The 18,229-nt window shown below is 48.1% G+C and overlaps 1 protein-coding gene across 3 annotated transcripts in view; it reads left to right on the forward strand.

Annotated features, from left to right (window-relative positions):
- The window catches only part of LOC138582632 (TBC1 domain family member 9B-like), a 1,499,720-nt gene that overhangs the window by 1,381,204 nt on the left and 100,287 nt on the right, over window positions 1-18,229 (forward strand). The gene's annotated exons all lie outside the window — the stretch shown is intronic.

Genomic DNA, 18,229 nt, shown 5'->3' on the forward strand with positions numbered 1-18,229 from the left:
AGGCGTTGAGATCCCGGAACGGGCTGTCGGAAAATGGCGCGGACGCCGAGGTGGTGGCGTGGCTGCGGACGGGGCCCCCCCTAGGGGCAGAGGCGGAGAGGGTGACTCCAGATGGGGCCAGGTGGTCCGCCCCGGCGCCGCAGACGGGGCGCGATCCTGCCCGACTCTCGGCCTTCCACGCGCCCGCCTCGCTGCTTACCCCGCCCTCGTCAGCGATGACGATCCAGGCCCAGATCCACCAGGAGGTGGGGTACGCAGTCATCGAAGAGGAAGACACGCCGATCTGGCCCAACGTGGACCTCACATCAACTCTAGCCACGGAGGTACAAGAACCGGTGGGGGAAATAACTCCTACTCAAGTAAATCTGAAAAAAAGATCACGATTTACGGGTGTCCCCCGGAAAATAAACCACAAAAATACACAGGAAAAAAAAAAGAAATTGAAAAAAAAGAGTGCTACTCCCCCAACAAAGCAAGATATAAAAGACCAGTTCGAACACGTAAACAAGACCTGCAATGTAAACTCCATAAAAAATCTAAAAAAGGGAAGTAAACAACACCAACAACCACTGAAGCTCCTGACGGACTTCTTCCGCAAACATTCAACGGCCTTCAAAGGATTAAGGCAAGACTTGACCGACGAGGAAATACTGGAGGCGACCACTGAAGGCTCGCCGCCAAACAAACAACGTAGACTGAATTCCTTAGCTATCATACCATCACTGAGGCAATCAAAAGCGGTAGACAACCTCAAACCAACCAAAGAAAACGACCATTCCGTAGACCTCCAACTATGTTGGTCTCTCCAAAATTGACATCTGAATCCACAAATTGCAATACAACGAAGGAAGCCGCTACAACAACGGCATTAGAACAGTGGAGGCCAAACTGCTTGGACACTACCGTGGTCGTGTTGGTGCCAACCGAGGTCAACAGAGATCCATCGTGCCCCAAAGAGAGAAACTCAACATATTCAGTCACTTTGCAGCAGAAAGGAGCTACCCAAGAGACGCTCCCAAACGACCCCATGGATAACCAAAACCTAGCCATCATAACCAAAACCCCAATGATCTTCCCTATTCCCACAAAAGAAATCTTAGAAAAACAAGATCTGACTGGTCAAGTAGTAGAGTTGATACCAGGGAAAGATTCAGCAAGCAAGCCCACTTCCCGGAGGAGAGACGAATGCTCTAGATCGAACAACTCATCCCCGGAGCTCTCGCTGACGAAAAAGCCTCCACCAGCGCATAAAGCCAACTCATTACCTGAAAGGCCCTTGGACACTTTTTTCTCCAACCTCGATACTTACAACCTCCATAGAAGATACTCACTAGACCACCCCCCCAGAAGGTCAAACTCAGGAATTTCATCAATAAATCCAGCGACCACACGGTGCAATAGCCCCCCCGCTCAAAGTTCAACAATCCCAAATGATCCTCCACCAAAAAAACTTGACATGTGTACTTTGATGTCGGCACTGACAATTGCTCTCGCCCCATTTACTAAACTTTACGAGACCATCGGCGACACCCTGAAGGACCAAACATCACTACAGGCGGCCATGTCAACTAAACTGACTTTTCTAGAAGGATATATAATGGCTCGAGAGCTGAAACCTAAACAGGGAGATTTCCCGGAACCACGACACCTTTCATCACCAATTCCCAAGGGAAACGACTCTAAAAAAGAAGCGCGCTTGCTACCTACCCACATAGTACGTGAATCAAAAGCCACCCAAACGGTAGCATTCATAGATTTAACAACGTCCTCCAATTCACAACTAATGGCCGGAAAAACTACAAAAGACCCCTTTGAAGGAGCAACAAAACTCACGAGTTCTGTAAACCCTGAAGTACTAACCCTAAACCAAATCTCGCCTAAGGGTAAATTACCACCACTGATAAAACGGCTAGTAACCCAACCAGTCTCACAGCCAACATTGAAAGGAATCCAAAGACCACCCCGGGAAGAAAATGATCAATCTAATCCATCACCGAGAGGGGTCCAAGAGTTCTTAAATAACGAAGAGCTGATGAACATCACACAACACTTAATAGAGAATTTGACATCTCCTCCAACGAAAGAAAAACCCAGTCTCGACCCAGCTACGCCACTTGTACATCACCAAATTAGATCTAATGCAGAAGACCCAGGTCTGGATCCATTACCCTTTACCGGAGAGAGCAGCAGAAAGACCATCACCAGGAAACAAGACGACGACAGGAAACATTACGCTTCCCACGGGCTTCGCGACAAAATGAGAACGTTGCCACCCCAAAAGCGTGAAGACCGATCGCGCTCTTATCGTCAGTTGAAACGAAACCATCATCACGGCGAAACAAACCGTGCCTTTTACGAAGCCGGACAACTACCAGCTCGTCCCGATAGAACCCACAACAGATATATGTCAACGATGAAGACATCCAGAGTCCTACCGCAAAAAGACTCCCACGTTAGATGGATCCTGAGGCTCGAACAAACTCAAGACAACCAAGACAAAGTAATCCTCAACAGGAGAGCAATCCTTGAACTTTTCAGCTACATCCCTAAACTACGTGCGCTGAAATCAGCCGACATCAAGATAGTCGACCCGAGTCATAGACACCACAAGGCAATTTCCCACCTCTACATCTCATCCTCTGCTACGAATAAATCATTAAGAGCAGCAGTCGAGGACCTCCAAACTATGGGGTATGATTTAAGAGAATCTACAAGGGAAATAAAATCCCGTAAAAATGCAATACCTGAATCTACCACGTCACGCCCAAAGGTGAAAACCGACATAAAGCACGCTCACAAACAGCAGCACGAAAACATAAAAATTACTAAAAACATCGGAAGAGGGAAAGACTCCTCAAACCAAACGATTTTGAATTCCCCGGTCTCGCAAAGAACCATCCAAGAAGAACGGCAACCAACTGATTCAAGGAGAATTCAAAGAAAGGTCCAAAACGAGACCTATGCGAATGTGGCAAAACCACCACCAGTCTCAACTCTTGGGACTATGTGGTCATGGCTGCCTAAGGCCCTGAAGTCCCAGCGTCAAAAATAGCCACCAGCGAACCACATCAACGGCGACACGTCCAACGACCATTACATTCGGATGCACGATCGAACAAAACTATGCTCATGGAATACCAGAGGCTTCTACCATCTAACCACCTCAAGCGCAATCAATTGGCAGGAATACGACATCATCTGCCTCCAAGAGACTTGGTTGCTCCACCCTCCAATCATCGATGGATTTGTGACCCACAAAGCACAAGCAAAAAAGGGATTAACAGGCAGACCAACTGCCGGCCTACTGATCGCAATCCGTAATGGTCGGGGTCTAACGAACATTGAAAAACTGAAAGAGACCCAAGATACGCTGATGATAAAGCTAAACTGGTCATTCGCAACAGAGCAATCGGGGGGCTACTCAAAGTCGATGGTCATCATTACTACATACTGGAACCCGGCCACGACTAATACTTCGAAATTCATTAAAGAAATGGAAAGAAACATCGATGGGATCCACTTAAACCAAAAAATCGACCTCATTCTTATATGCGGGGATCTCAACATTAAATGCCACAACCCTGATAACCCTCCTCTCGCCAAATTGAAAGATTCACTCACTGACCAAAGGGCAATTAAATGGTTAGAATTAATGGAATCAAGATCTTTCCTAAACCTTGACCACGCTTTTCCCGATTTAAAGAGACCTCCTACTTGGGAAAGAGCCAATTCTAAATCTACAATAGATCACATCTTCGTCTCGCGGCCTCTACTAAACCTGATAACTGCATTCAATGTGAAAAGAACAGAGGAGAGTGATCACAACCTCCTAGAAACTACCTGGACCTCAGTGGCGACAAATAAGATCATGATGCCAATTAACATCGATTTAACAGCACAAGGCACCAGATTGAAAATGACAGAAAAAGCAATAAACTCGTTAACAACAACGTACAAAGCTCTCACAGTACAAAATCAGCAGCCACCGGCTGACTATACGCCCCTATTGGTAGCCTTTAGAATCTCACGGGGAAGTAAAAGGGAAAACCATCCGCAGCGGAGGCACATATTCGATAAACTTATACAGGAGAAAAAGATAGAACTAAGGAGAGCTAAAAGACTCGCCTTGACATCAAACAAACCTGAAGCTGCAATAATAGCCGAAAAAACCTACAAAAATTGGCTAAGAAGTTATCGACATAACCTGTTACAGCAAGACGCCGAAAACATCCTTAGGGCAATTAATGGCAATCATGCCAGAGACTTCTGGACCCTTATCCATTCGGCTACTCCAGGTGCCCTTCCTGACCAACTAAATGGAATCACGGCTGCAGTATGGGAGGCCCACTTTGAAAATGTATTCAAAGAGTTAATACCTATTGAGAACAAAACATCCGACACCACCTCTCCATGGATCAATATCACCGACCAAGACGAGATCCTGTCACAGATAAAGAAATTAAAACCATCCCGCGCCCCTGGCCCGGACGGGATAACAAATGTCGATCTTAAAACTCACCCTGAAGCGTGGTCACACCTCTTGAGTATAATCTTTTCGCGCTGTGCAACTTCCAGATCAATACCGCCATCGTGGACCCGTGCGAACATAGTCCCGATCTACAAAAAGGGTAATAGAGCGGACCCATCCAACTTTCGTCCAATAGCCCTTTTGGATTCGATAGGGAAATTATTTGGATGTCTTCTTCTGCAACACTCTCTCAGATGGGCAACCAACGCCCCCTGTCAAGACAACTTTCAAACAGGATTCAAGAGGAACCTGGGTACGAACGCGAACATCATGATACTGAACATACTGAAAAGCAAGATATTCGAAGGTAAACCAGATTTATACATTACGTTCATCGACCTAACACAGGCCTTCGATAAAGTGAATTGTACCAGATTATGGCAGAAACTAACCAACTGGAAATGCCCACCAGAGATCCTGAACCCGATCAAAGCCTTATACTCAAATACATCAATGAGAGTAAGGCTAAACCAACAAGGGTTCCTATCGGAGGAGATAAAAACATTTAGAGGTGTAAAACAAGGCTGTCCCCTCGCCCCCGCGCTCTTTTGGACTTACCTGGGGGATTTTCAAACTTCCGAAACACTAATCCGTTCCTTTCCACCTAAATTGGGAGGAACCTCGATTAGCCGCCTACTCTACGCCGACGATTTGATCCTATTGGACCAGACTCCTATAGGTCTCCAACGGCAGTTAAACAACTTGCAAAGGTACATGGAAGAAAACAACTTGGAAATCAACGTGTCCAAAACCAAAACAATGAGACTCCAAAAAACTACAAAGAAAGCAGAAAAGACCAACTTCTGCCTCGGTTCCATCCGAATCGAAACGGTGGATAGCTTTAAGTATCTAGGAGTCACACTAGACAGCTCCGCGAACGACAAATCAATGCAAGAAACCCTCATCGACAAAGTTAAGAACCTATCGAATCAGGGAAAGGCAATTGACCTCAAATTCGGTCGTTACTCCATAATCCCAGTAAGGGACTTCTACAAAAAGGTCATCCCCACAGTAACCTACGGTACAGACGCTATGCCTAATCTACCGGTAGAACTGTGGCCTAAATTGGAGGCGCTATTCTGGAGGAAAATACTGGATCTCCCGAAATCAACACCGATAGCACCGCTCAGGAGAAAACTCGGCTTGCTATCCTTGAGTACCTCGGTGGCGCTGAATAGCGTCCTACTATACAGGAAATGCATCATGCCAGGGAGCCCATACGTTTATCGCCTGATAAAACAGGAATTGGAAATGAAATCATGTAACTCACTACTGAGATGGGAATCCACCATGCTGGCCCTCCTTCAATCAGCCGACAGTTGTAAGGAAGAGCTGATAACTAACCCAGTTAAAACCTCAAAAAAAATCAAAGAGTGGGACTGGATTCAAACCATAGAATCAGCAAATAAATACAAACTTACCAGCCATCTTCCACCGTTCTTCAAAAAACAGGACAAACTGCAAACATACCTTAAACTTTTTCCTAGTAGAGCAGCTCGGCTCTACTTTCTGAGAATCTGTTTAAATCTATTGGAGACAAACGAGATCTTGGCAATAAGAGGCAGATCAAACACAAGCCAATGCCGTCACTGCAAATCCCCAACAGAAAAAGAAACGATTCGTCACCTCCTGTTGAATTGCCCTAAGACTCGAGAGATTCGGGGTATTTATTTGAAGAACTGCATCTCCGATTTCATAGCAACCGACGAGGAGAACTGTTGGAATAAGCTGATTGCAGGCGACAAACAGGGCTGGGCCTTGGCTACTGTAAACATCATACAGTACATCATTAGCTCAAAATGTTCCGTAGAAGCATAGCCTTTAGCTGCCCGCCTGTAGGTCACCCAAATATAAACCAGTCACAAGCCAGATCTCCCCTTATGCAATGTTCTCGCCTGCTTGCCAAGACACCAGTCGAGTTATTAACAGCTGTTCGTCTCTTCCCTCCCTGAGACTCGATACCTTCTTGGAACCAGATACTAAATATTGAAAACATTGGAGGGAAACTTCAGCTATTCATTCCTCGTTTTGCAAAAAAATCTGAAGGGTTTAAACACAATAAAAAAAAAAAAAATGATCGGAGACTTCGAGGCCCAATTCATCCGCCCACTTGCTCCGTGCCCCAGAGGGTTGGGATGGGGCATTTGTTAGTAGCAGCTTATACAGTACGGATACAATGCCACGGGCACCTACTAAGTTAGCAATATAAGCAATCCCTGGGGAATTGGGGGGGCTCATCAGGGTAGTCGGGCCATGCGGCACGAAAAGCGGCATGAAGTCTGGAGCTCAATTCTTTAATTAAGATGGCTACATGTTCTTGATCAAACACTAATAAACCACTCGGAGGAATGGACTTATAAGAGGGAGATGTTAAATTTCCAGGCTTAGCAAATAATGTGGAAAAGTGTAAATGCCATGTTGTTTCACTTACTGCGTTGATGAGACGCGTTGTTGTTAAGGAGTGATTGGTATTGTTTAACCATTTCCAAATTTCTCCACTTGATTTGGATCTGATTGCTTTAAACATATTTTCTGCATCTGCTTGAGTTTTTTTAAGTTTATGTTTAAAACAAGGGTGGTCCTGGGAGTCTCTCTGATAGACATTAGTCCTGTTTGCGAGAGCCTTACCCAGATTCTTTAGTTTACTATCTTTCACAGAGGAGAAATATCCCAAACATATCAGTCTTTGTCCTGCCCAGGGGCAGTCCAGCACCAAAATGCTAGGCACTTCTCCTCTGAACAAGAGTACCAACAGCATTCCTAGACATGTGTTTCAGTCTGGTTGGACCTAATCTGTAGGGTGGAGCTGTGCCTCTCTAAGAATAGTGAACAAGGGGTCCACGTCTGGATTCCCCTAGTAACTTGGGGTGAGACCCAAAATTACTTAAATATGCAAAAAACAAGGGGGGGTGTCCTTGGAGTTTCTCTGATAGACATTAGTCTTGGTTATGAGAGCCTTACCCAGATTCTTCAGCTCACTATCTTTCACAGAGGAGAAATATCCCAAACATACCAGTCTTTGTCCTGCCCAGGGACAGTCCAGCACCGAAATGCTAGGTCCAACCAGAACAAAACATGTGTCTGGGGTTGCTGTTGGTACTCTTGTACAGAGGAGAATTGCCTAGCATTTCGGTGCTGGACTGGCCTAGGGCAGGACAAAGACTGGTGTGTTTTGGATATTTCGCCTCTCTGAAAGATGGTGAGCTAAAGACTCTGGGTAAGCCTCTCATAACCAGAACTCATTTCTGGCAGAGGGACTCCCGAGACCCCCTTGTTGTTTGCAGTTTGTTGTTTTTAACGGTTTTTATATCTTTTTCGAATATTTCTAGCCAACTTTATTTTCACCTCAATGTTACATGTTCTTATTTTCTTAAACTCTTTTCTCATTGCTTCTCTCATGTTTTTAATCGTAATGTCAGAGGAATATTTGTGAATTATTCTCGGTCTGCTGGTATGATCTTCAACTTCTTGAAAAAAATGTAGTATATCATTATATTCTAGGTACACATTTGTCATCTGTATTTCATCCTGAAAATATATTGATATTTTTGTTAGGTACTGTGAGGATATTTTTATTTGATTACAACTTTCTGTGAGCTCAAGGGCCTCTTTGTAATAGTCACCAGTTAAATGATTACCTAACCTCCAACTCGCCTCTAGGATGCTATGATCACTGTACGTTGTTGTGTGATTTTGAAACTTTGTTAGGTTTAATTAATTACGTGAGATAAATACATAGTCTAAGATCGATGCTGACTGGTCTCTATGCCACGTTGTAGCTGGTGACACCTTGCCTTTAATAGCTCCATTTAACATCACAAAATGTCTATCTTCCATGACGAGCAGCCCTCGCTTCGCACAAGCTAACTAATCACCATTAGTCATTATGCATTTCAGATTCAAATCACCAACAATTACTGTGGTTGAAATCGTAACATCAGTTTTTATCAGATGTTACATATCTGGGACGAATCTTGTAAAGAAAATCATCAGTTATTGCCATAGGGTCCCAATAGAGATTGAGGATGGCCATATTGGATTGCAGGGAGCCTTCTTCATCCGGCAACATTTATTTTGTCAATTGAATGCTAGGAAGCGGTGAAGCCCATGGACACAATATTGGACGGGAGGACAATTTGAATGCCGTTAACATACCTGCTGAAGGCCTACCTTTCTGATGTTTAATCACCGGGATCCAGCAAATCCGATATCCTGGCCAGGAAGGTTGATTTATCATCCAGGTTTATTGCAAAATTACTATCTCAGTATTGTTTATTAGGTTTCCAGAGTTCTTTTGCATCAAGTGTTTGAAACGCCTAGTGTACCATATGGACATCCTCATCTTTACATACTTGTTTGTACTCTGGCGTTAATATTCAGCCTGAGATTTTAAATCAGTTGAGGTTTTGGTCAGAAAATCACATTTTGATTTGTATACTTTCAGTCTGTCTGGTTTCATTAGTACCTCTCTCTCTAAGTAGCCAGATCTACCCACACACACTTGTCAAAGGTTAACACCTTGAACTACGGTGTCTGATGCCAGTCTCAACTTTGGAAGCTCTCCTTTTCCTTGCTGTTTTTGATTTACTACTATACTTTGTATCCTTTTTCAAATCATACTCAAGTAGTTTGTCTTTGGAGTTCCATATTATTTCCTTGATGATTAAGGATGGAATCGTGAATTCCACTGTGTCCATAAACTCATTACTCATGTTTTTCATGTACTGTATATCTCTTGATTGTATTAATTCCAAGCATGGTATGAGCTTGAAGATTTCAAGCACGGTGAATCTAGTTGGAAATGGATCTTGTTGTTGTCTTTCTAGCATTCTGATCAAAAGGGTCTCCTCCTTAAATGGGTCTGCCTTGGTTTTCCTTTTGTGGTACCAATTATGAGGGTGTGTAGATTGGACTTTAAGAGGTGGAGACTTTATTTGCCTGCTTTTGTGGTGTATTGTTTCGTTAGCCATATTTTTATGGTCACTTTTATTAAATGAAATTCGGACACCCTGTTGCGCTCTTTTTTTGTTCTAATGTTAGGAAATATCGTTCTTCAGCATTGTGCTGATCATTGTTAATAATTTCTGTGATTAATGATAGATTACTCGGTATTGGTCTGTCTACCATCACCACAACCTTACACATACCGGAGTACGGTTGTGGATGAATATGTAAAGAGGTTCATAAGGGTTGGCCACCAGGGGGCGCACTGATGACCAACTTCCCTGTGTGAGCTCTGTCCCAAAGGGTCCGTAGTGAGTTGAGCCCCCACACCACGACCCCCCCGCCACAGGAGAACACGAGAGAAAAGCGCATCAAAAGACCGCCCCCCACCACTTAAGGAGAAAACCCGATGAAAATCAGATGACGGAAGCAGGAGAAAACGACGATTGAAGTTTTCCCGCGGAGAAGGAACGTTTGAATGTTCGAAAAAGTGAAGTCCAAGCAGCCCAACGCTGCGGACTTGAAGGCAGGCCCCCGATGCTTATTGTGCACTGAAGAGGTGCTCCGAGACCCGCCCCCGGCATCCCCTCCTGGGTGTTTAAAGTTGATGCGTGGGTGCCGCGGAGCGAAGGAGACTGCAGCGACCCCTCGACGGGCCCCCCCTCATGTGCCTCTCCCACTGAGACCTGCCGGAGCACGCCGGGGACCCCAGCATCTAGGACTGCGCTGCACGGAGGCCCTAGTGCCCGCGACCCGCTGGGGAGAAGCAGCCTGTGGCGCATGAGGCCGCGATGCATGTGCTGCACTACCGGCCACCCACCAGGAGCACACAACATACTGTAGAGCCGGGATAAGCAAACCCAGGCCCCAGACACCCGTCACCCCCCGCCCCCTTGGGAAAAGCAAGACGCCAAGACACGGATCCACCACACGGCCCCGGACAGGCCCCCCATCTGTGCGAGCGTTCCCCATACAGGGTGAACCCATCCCCACAGGGTCATCCCAACGGGCCCCCCCAATGCAGCTGGGCAATATTGGTGGAACTCTGGAGCAAAACCCCACGCCATATATAGAGGGGCACCACGCAAGGGGAGGTAAAGGACCCCACCCCAGAGACTTTACATATTCTCCCCCAGCAAGACCCCAGAACCGCATTGTAACTGCGCCTGAGTATAAATTCAGGACACCCCATACCAACGCACGTCGAAAGGCACCAGGTCCGCCTTGGACCCCCATCGTACCCCCCTGAGACAGACACAGCACGAACCAGCACGAGGGAGAAGCTCCCCCAAGAGGGTCCTGGCCACGAGCAGGCCCAACAGCACTGAAGACTGCCCAGAGAGCCTCCATACCAGCCTCCCACCCACACAGTAGGCTGCACACCAGCCCACTGACCTGGAATCATTCCTGAGCCACCGAATCACGCAGCGGCACAGAGGGTAAGGCCCCCTAACCAGGGGCGCGCGCCTCCTCTGACCCAAGAATAGCCACCTGAACGTTAAGAGCAAACTAGCCAGGTAAGTCTACGCGCCGACTCCCCCCACCCTTGACTATAAAGCCATAATGTCAAGAGACATTGCGGAAACGGGAGCAGCTGCCACCAAGGGCGATATCGCCACCCTTTTGAGCGAAATAAAGAACATGGGAGCCAACCTGGGCGGCAAAATATATAAGATCACTCAGAGAATGGACAACATTGAGGAGAGACTGGAAGGTGTTGAGAATAACCAAGCCTCGATTGACACCCTTGAAACCCAAATGGACCTGAGGATACGAAACATTGTGAAGAGGGAGGAAGAAATACGCCTGAAGATGGACGATTTAGAAAATGGAGAAAGAAGAAACAACCTGCGATTCTTCGTAATACCGGAAAACGAAGGAGAAACGGAAGACCTCAAAAACACAATACATGATATCATAAAAATTTTGACAGCAGAAGAGGCCATCGGCGAGCCTAAAACTGAACGAATACACAGAGCGGGAGGACCACCTGGCGGCCCAAGATCGGTCCTCGCAAGATTCCACCGATACCAGGACAAAACCAGGATCCTGGAGAAGGCCAGGTCCGGCGGGCCCCTCACACTGGGAGGAGCCCAGATAACCATATTCCAGGACTTATCTTCGCTCACCTTAGCCGTGAGACATCTTTGCAGCCCCCTGACAAAATGGCTCAAAGAACAAGGCACGCGATGCAGGTGGGGATATCCATTTTCCCTCACCTTTCAGCATGGAAGCAGAAGGATACAGCTGCGATCAGAAGAAGAGATTAGGGACTGTATCACAGACATCCTCGGAACGGGCCCGAGAGAGGGGGAACGAGAAGACACTGTACAGAACGGAACACGATGGGTGCTCCAGGGCCCAAGGAGAAAAAGAGTGAAGGGGTCAAGAAAGTACAGGCGAGGCAACAATACACCCGAAAGCGGAAAATGAAAATCCATCCCAGGGAGTTACATGTCAAAACGGACAACTGATGAACACAATATGGGCACTTATCAAGAGCTTGGTGTCTCACGTCCCCTACATACGGGTCCAAATCGATGAAGAGTCCGGCCCCTGAGGTAAGGGGGGGGAAAAGCCTGCAGATGAAGAGACCGAAAACCACACGTAACGTTACACTTCTGTTTATCACTGTTATTGTTAAGTTTCTAGATGTTGGGGGGGGGGGGGGGGGGCGGGAAGGGGGCTCAAATTCTTAAAACAATGGTAATTGCAATAAGGACCGTGAGGTAACGGTCCCCACCGGTGGTCCGACATTAGACTGAACACTTCTATCCAGTCCAATCCGGACGCCACCAAGCAATGATGCAAGCCCTCATCAACGCGCTGAAAGACGAAGAAAAGATACAGAGGGCAAGGGGTATCACCTAGAATGCCCCAAAGGAGTGGGAGGGGGGAGGGATGGTGAAAACACCAAAGCTTAAGACGTCCACAAGCTTTTACCAGAACATTGTCACTACCTCGGTGCCCGACGACAAGAGAGGGGACTTAAACAACGAACCAAGAAAACACACCAATGGTCGATAACCACGAAATGATAAGCGGCAGGCTAGGCACAATTAAAATTCAAGTCAAGGGACTCAATTCCCCCACCAAAAGGTCACTAGTGTCCAGAGAATTCAAAAGGGCAAAGCTCGACATACTCTTTGTGCAGGAAACCTGATATATTACAGGTGAGGAAAGAAGGGTCCTCCATACCAAGACAGGTAGCGAACACTGGAGCTCTGCACCACTTAAGAAAGCCGGGGTTGGCATTCTGATGGACAAACAGCTCTGTTTTGAAATCATGAAAACCTGGACAGATGTAAGCGGCAGGGCTCTCCTATTGGTCGGCAAGATACAAGGTACTATCATCATGCTTGCATCCGTATACGCCCCCAACTCTGGGAAGTCCAGGTTCTTACAACATATAGTCCCTAAAATCATGCTTGAAGCGGAAGGTGAAGTAATCATAGGAGGCGATCTTAACACGTGGATAGACCCAGCGATGGACAGGCAAGCCGGAAACACAACAGCCTCCACTCCACCAGAGGCCGGTCGCAAACCAGTAACAGAAATGACAGATGCCTACAAACTTAGACGCTTGGCGTCACATGAACCCTCAGCAAGCAGGCTTCATATTCTACTCAGTGTCACATGCCACATACACGGGAATCGACTACATCTACCTCACTCCGGAGCTAACTGCGTCGTTGTCAACATCCAAAATATCCCCTATAACATGGTTGGATCATGATATGGTCACAGTCACTTTCAACCGACTGGCGCTCCCACACAGAAGTTCGAAATGGCGCTGCAACGAAACGCTTTGGAAAGACGCGATATTCCGAGATCAATTTAAGGAAGACATCGATCAGTTTTTTGAGCAGAACAATACGGGCAAAGTTTCGGTGAACGCAGTGTGGGAGGCAAGGAAAGCCACATGGAGAGGGATACTCATCAAGGAAGGAGCAGCCAAGAAAAGAGAACGCCAACTCATAGAAAACAAGCTCAGAAAGGAAATAACCCAATTAGACTACAACGCCCAGTCCGCCGGCCCTGATAGAGCCCAAAAAATAGTGGAAGCCAACAGCAAGAGGGAGGAATTGCGTCAACTGGAAGCGGACCAAATTGTGCGCAAGCTACAATACCTGAAACAAAAACAATACGAGAAAGTAGACAAAGCAGACGCCCTGCTCGCCACCAGACTTCACAGGCAGCGTAAAGAAAGGTGGGTGTCAGTCATAGAAAGTGAGCCCAATTCCAACGTAGACCACCCCTGAGCATTCCAGAGGCCTTTGCCAGCTTCTATGAAAAGCTACACACCTCAGACTCCACATCACACGAGCAAGCAATCACAGAATACATGAATAAGATATCCCTCCCTACCGTGCCCCAGGACATAGCTCAAACTATTGACGCTCTCATCACCGGCGAAGAGATAGAAGAAGCAATCAAGAGACTCCCAACGGGGAAAGCCCCTGGGAACGATGGCTACACAGCCGGCTTATATAAAACCTTCATTGACACTCTCTTTCCTTTCATGGTCGAGCTTTTCAATAACATTCTCCAATCTGGTACCGCTCCCGAATCCTTCTCCGAGGCGCTAATCACAGTCATCCCCAAAGAAGGTAAAGACCCTAAACTGTGCGTATCCTACCGCCCTATTCTATTCTAAATACGCATGCCAAAATCTCTGTAAGAGTCCTCACTGCACGGTTAGAGTCGCATATGCCAGCCATAATCCACGACGACCAGGTGGGATTCATCCTTGGCAGACAGGGAGCGGACTCCACTCGCAAAACTCTCCACCTAATACATGAAGCCAAGAAAATGCCGAACACACCGGTACTGTTCTGAATCGACGCGGAGAAAGCGTTTGGCAGAGTCGAATGGCCCTTCCTTGAGGCCACACTGAAGACAATAGGCCTAGGCCCTGCCCTCAGACGAGGAATCAAAGCGGTCTACACCGCACCGTGGGCATCCGTCGTGGTGAACTCCCAGTACTCACGCTGGTTCCCCCTGACCAGAGCAACGAGACAGGGATGCCCCCTCTCTGCTATACTATTCGTACTATCACTGGAACCACTGGCACAGAAGATCAGAATGAGTGACGACGTTGAGGGACTACGCGTGAGCGGCCGCGAATATAAGCTAGCCCTGTATGCAGACGACATTTTGCTCCACGTGCAGAACCAAATGATGTCAGTCCCCAGGCAATTCATCTTATAGAAGAATACGGAGCACTATCAGGCTTCAAAATGAACTAAACCAAATCCATCCTCTTCCCGCTGCACGAACCGTCGCCGGAACAACTAATAGAATTAGAGTGATCGGGACTCATCATTGGCAGCCCCACATTAAGATACCTAGGTGTCAATTTGACCAGAGACGTCGCGGATATTTACGAAGCCAACTTCCCCCAACTCCTTGCTGCCCTTAATGCAGACCTCACAAAGTGGAAACCTCTCACAATTTCCTGGATGGGACGTCTGAACGCCGTGAAAATGGTTAGTCCCCCACGCTTCTTGTACCCCTTTCAGGTACTCCTGCTAACGGTTCCAGAGCACTTCTTCAAACGGGTAAGAAGGGCAATAACTAGATTCCTATGTGCGGGGGGAAAAACCCAGGATACCCTATGAAACTCTGATATTACCCAAGGACCAAGGAGGAGTTGGCCTCCCAGACATTGAACAATATTACCAGGCGGCCCAATTAAGAATCCTCATCCCCCACCTTAGGGACAGGAAAGACCTGCAGTGGATTCAATTGGACAATGATAACCTAACCCCGGCGACCCTTGCAGAATGGATATGGGTCCCCCGGCCACACCTCACAAGAAGACTGCCCAATCATCCAATATTGGGGACACTATGAAACATATGGAAAGAAGGAAAGGGAATGGTGGGCCTAACAACATGACCTCCCCCCCCCCCGAGGACTTGAAAGAGTGGGTCAGTTATGGAGAAAAGACAAATTCATATCCGTCATAGAACTAGAAGAAGCCCTCCAGATACACCCCATACCGATCTTCTTATACCTGCGCTTGAAAGGCGTCATGCCCAAGAAGGAATGGAAAGACAAGACACGAAGAGAGCTAATGCCCTTTGAGACAATCCTGGACACGACCACCACAAACAAAGGCCTGATAGCACGCACCGATCAAGCCCCAAGCCTCCCTCTAAAAACAAAAATGGGAAAAAGATTTTGGCTGGGAATTTGACCAAATGACATGGGACACGATTTGCAGCACGCCATCCCGGATATCAATCCCCTACAAACTACATGCAATAAAACTACTCCACAGATGGCAGTACGACCCTCTCAGACTGTTGAAAATGTACCAAACCAAAGTCCAAAATGCTGGCGACAATACGGAGTGGAAGCTAACTACTGGCACATGTGGTGGGACTGTCCCAAAGTCTGCATATACTGGAATGAAGTTCTAGGATGGATTAAACAGATAGACGGCATCGAGAGAAACCCAGCTCCCCTCCTAATGTTGTTTGGCCTGGAAGAAGAGGAGGAGGAGTCCACTACGATTAAAGGAGTGGTGTCATCGCTCCTGCTAGCCGCTAGAGCGTGCCTGGTTATCCAATGGAAGTCCTCACACCTCCCAGTTAAAAAAGAATGGATTCATATCGCCAGGAATATCCACACAATAGAGAAAATCATGGCAGCCCTCCATGATAAGGCGGCGCGACACGAAGAAATATGGTGCGACTTCGTCAATCAGTATATAGGAAATGAATGACCAAATGAGCTGAAAAGCAACAACCGACGATGACAACATCCCTGAACGAGAACGGAACAACTCCGACACGCTCCAAGAAACCTAGCCTGCCACGAAGCTGAAGCACAAATGAAGCACACGAGAACAAAGTCCCACTCTATGTTAAGCATGAACTGAACTCTTGCCGACAAACTGGTAGAATCTGAAATGCCGTCAGGGGGACGGAGGGGGAAGGGAGGGAACTCAATACCCATACCCTGAAGGGGTGGGGAGGACAATAATACTCAAATGTAAAACATCCATCCAATTGAAGTGTCATACTGATGCAACAATGTGAATTTAACCTGCATATAAGTGTTTGTACTTTCGAGGGGATTGGGTCCTCCGACGTATTCCATATCTATGACAGTAATCCCCACAGCTGTGCTGCTTCGGAAAATCTTTGGCGTTTGCGTCCTGCGTCAATGACGTCGATAAGCCACCCTCGAGGACCTCCTCCGACGGCCGAAGTCACTGGATGTTATAAGTAGGACGCACGACGCCCGTAGCCTCAGTTCCGTTTTTTCCACGAACGTGTTCGCTTCGGGAATCTCGGCGCGCCTCGACTCTTTGGAGTTTCTGTTGTTTTCTTCGTGAAGATGTCTACCTCGTCTTCCAAACCACGTCCGGGCTTTAAGAAGTGCGGGGACTGTGAGTCCAAGATGTCGGTCACGGACTCGCACGACGCCTGCCTCTGGTGCCTCGGGGAGGCCCATGACACGGATGACTGTGTCGACTGTCAGTCGCTCACGTCGAAAGCCTTGCGGGAGCGCAAGGAGAAGTTATCGGTAGGTAAGCCCTGGAAGTCGAGGTCTGCGGGGCTTTCGACGGATGACTCGAGGGGCGACTCTCCGCGTCGTTGTCGTAAGTCCAGTGGGTCTCGGTCCCGGAGTCGGTCTCGCCACTCTTCTGCCTCTTCGATCGCGCCGTCATCGGTCGCCTTCCCCGTCCTCATCCGAGGACTCCGCCCGTCGGCGGGTCGCTTACCCCAGCAGGCATGTGACACCTGAGGAATGGGCTTCCTTCGGGAAGAAGATGTTGGCGATTCTGGAATCGCAGGGCACTGGTCCGTCGGTGCCTCCGAGTGGGGCCGTCGGTCATGATCAGCCGAGAGACGCCGCTCGCACGCCTTCGGGCTCGGGTGGTCATCACGATTCGTGGGAAAGGTCCCGCTCGGACAAGGGGAATCGTTCTCAGCATGCCCGGTCCAGGTCCGGGTCCTCGACACGCTCGAGACCGTATGAATCTGTGAAGTCTTCGAGGAAGACATCGACGCCTTCGGCGCCCAGGATGTCGAAGGACATGCTCGGGGCTCCGCTTTCGAGGCCTGTGTCGACGCCGTCGATGCTGTCGGCGCCGCATCTGTCGTCGACACCGATTCTCTCAACGCCGGCGTGGATTCAGTCGACGCCTTTCGGGGCTGTGTCGACGGGGGTACCCCGTGGCTCGGGGGAACCACCTAGAAAGGCTCTGGCCAAGGTCAAGAATGGCTTTGCTTCCATTTCTGTGCCTTCTTACCGCCATCTGGAGTTAATTTCAGAGGTGGATGAGGGCTCTGATAATGGCATGGTGCCTGACACTGCCTGACGAGATTATCTCGGGCCATAGCCAGTTTGAGGACCTGAGGCAGTCCCTGCATGATGCTGGTGGGCTGGACACCTCTCCGGAGGTGGAGTTTTGTAGGCCTGAGCCTGGCACTCATGCCGATTCTTAGTACCGGCGCCTTATTTCACGGGTCTCCGAGTACTTAGGATGGTCTGCTCCCCCAGGGGAGTTTGTTCAGGATGACCTTACGGATATCCTCGACATTGGTCCACCAACTGATCCGGTACTGCCGTTCAGTATGGCTCTACAGAGGAGGGTGGCAGCGACTTGGACTGCTCCGGAGAGTCTCCTGGCAGTGAGCAAGTGTTTAGCGCGAAAATACCGCCCAGCCAGCAGTGACCCCTGCTACTTGTCCAAGCACCCTACTCTGGAGAGTTTGGTGGTGCAGGCGGCTACGGCCC

This window comes from Ambystoma mexicanum, chromosome 3q (assembly GCF_040938575.1).
Source record: "Ambystoma mexicanum isolate Mex_15411 chromosome 3q, UKY_AmexF1_1, whole genome shotgun sequence".
NCBI lineage: Eukaryota > Metazoa > Chordata > Amphibia > Caudata > Ambystomatidae > Ambystoma > Ambystoma mexicanum.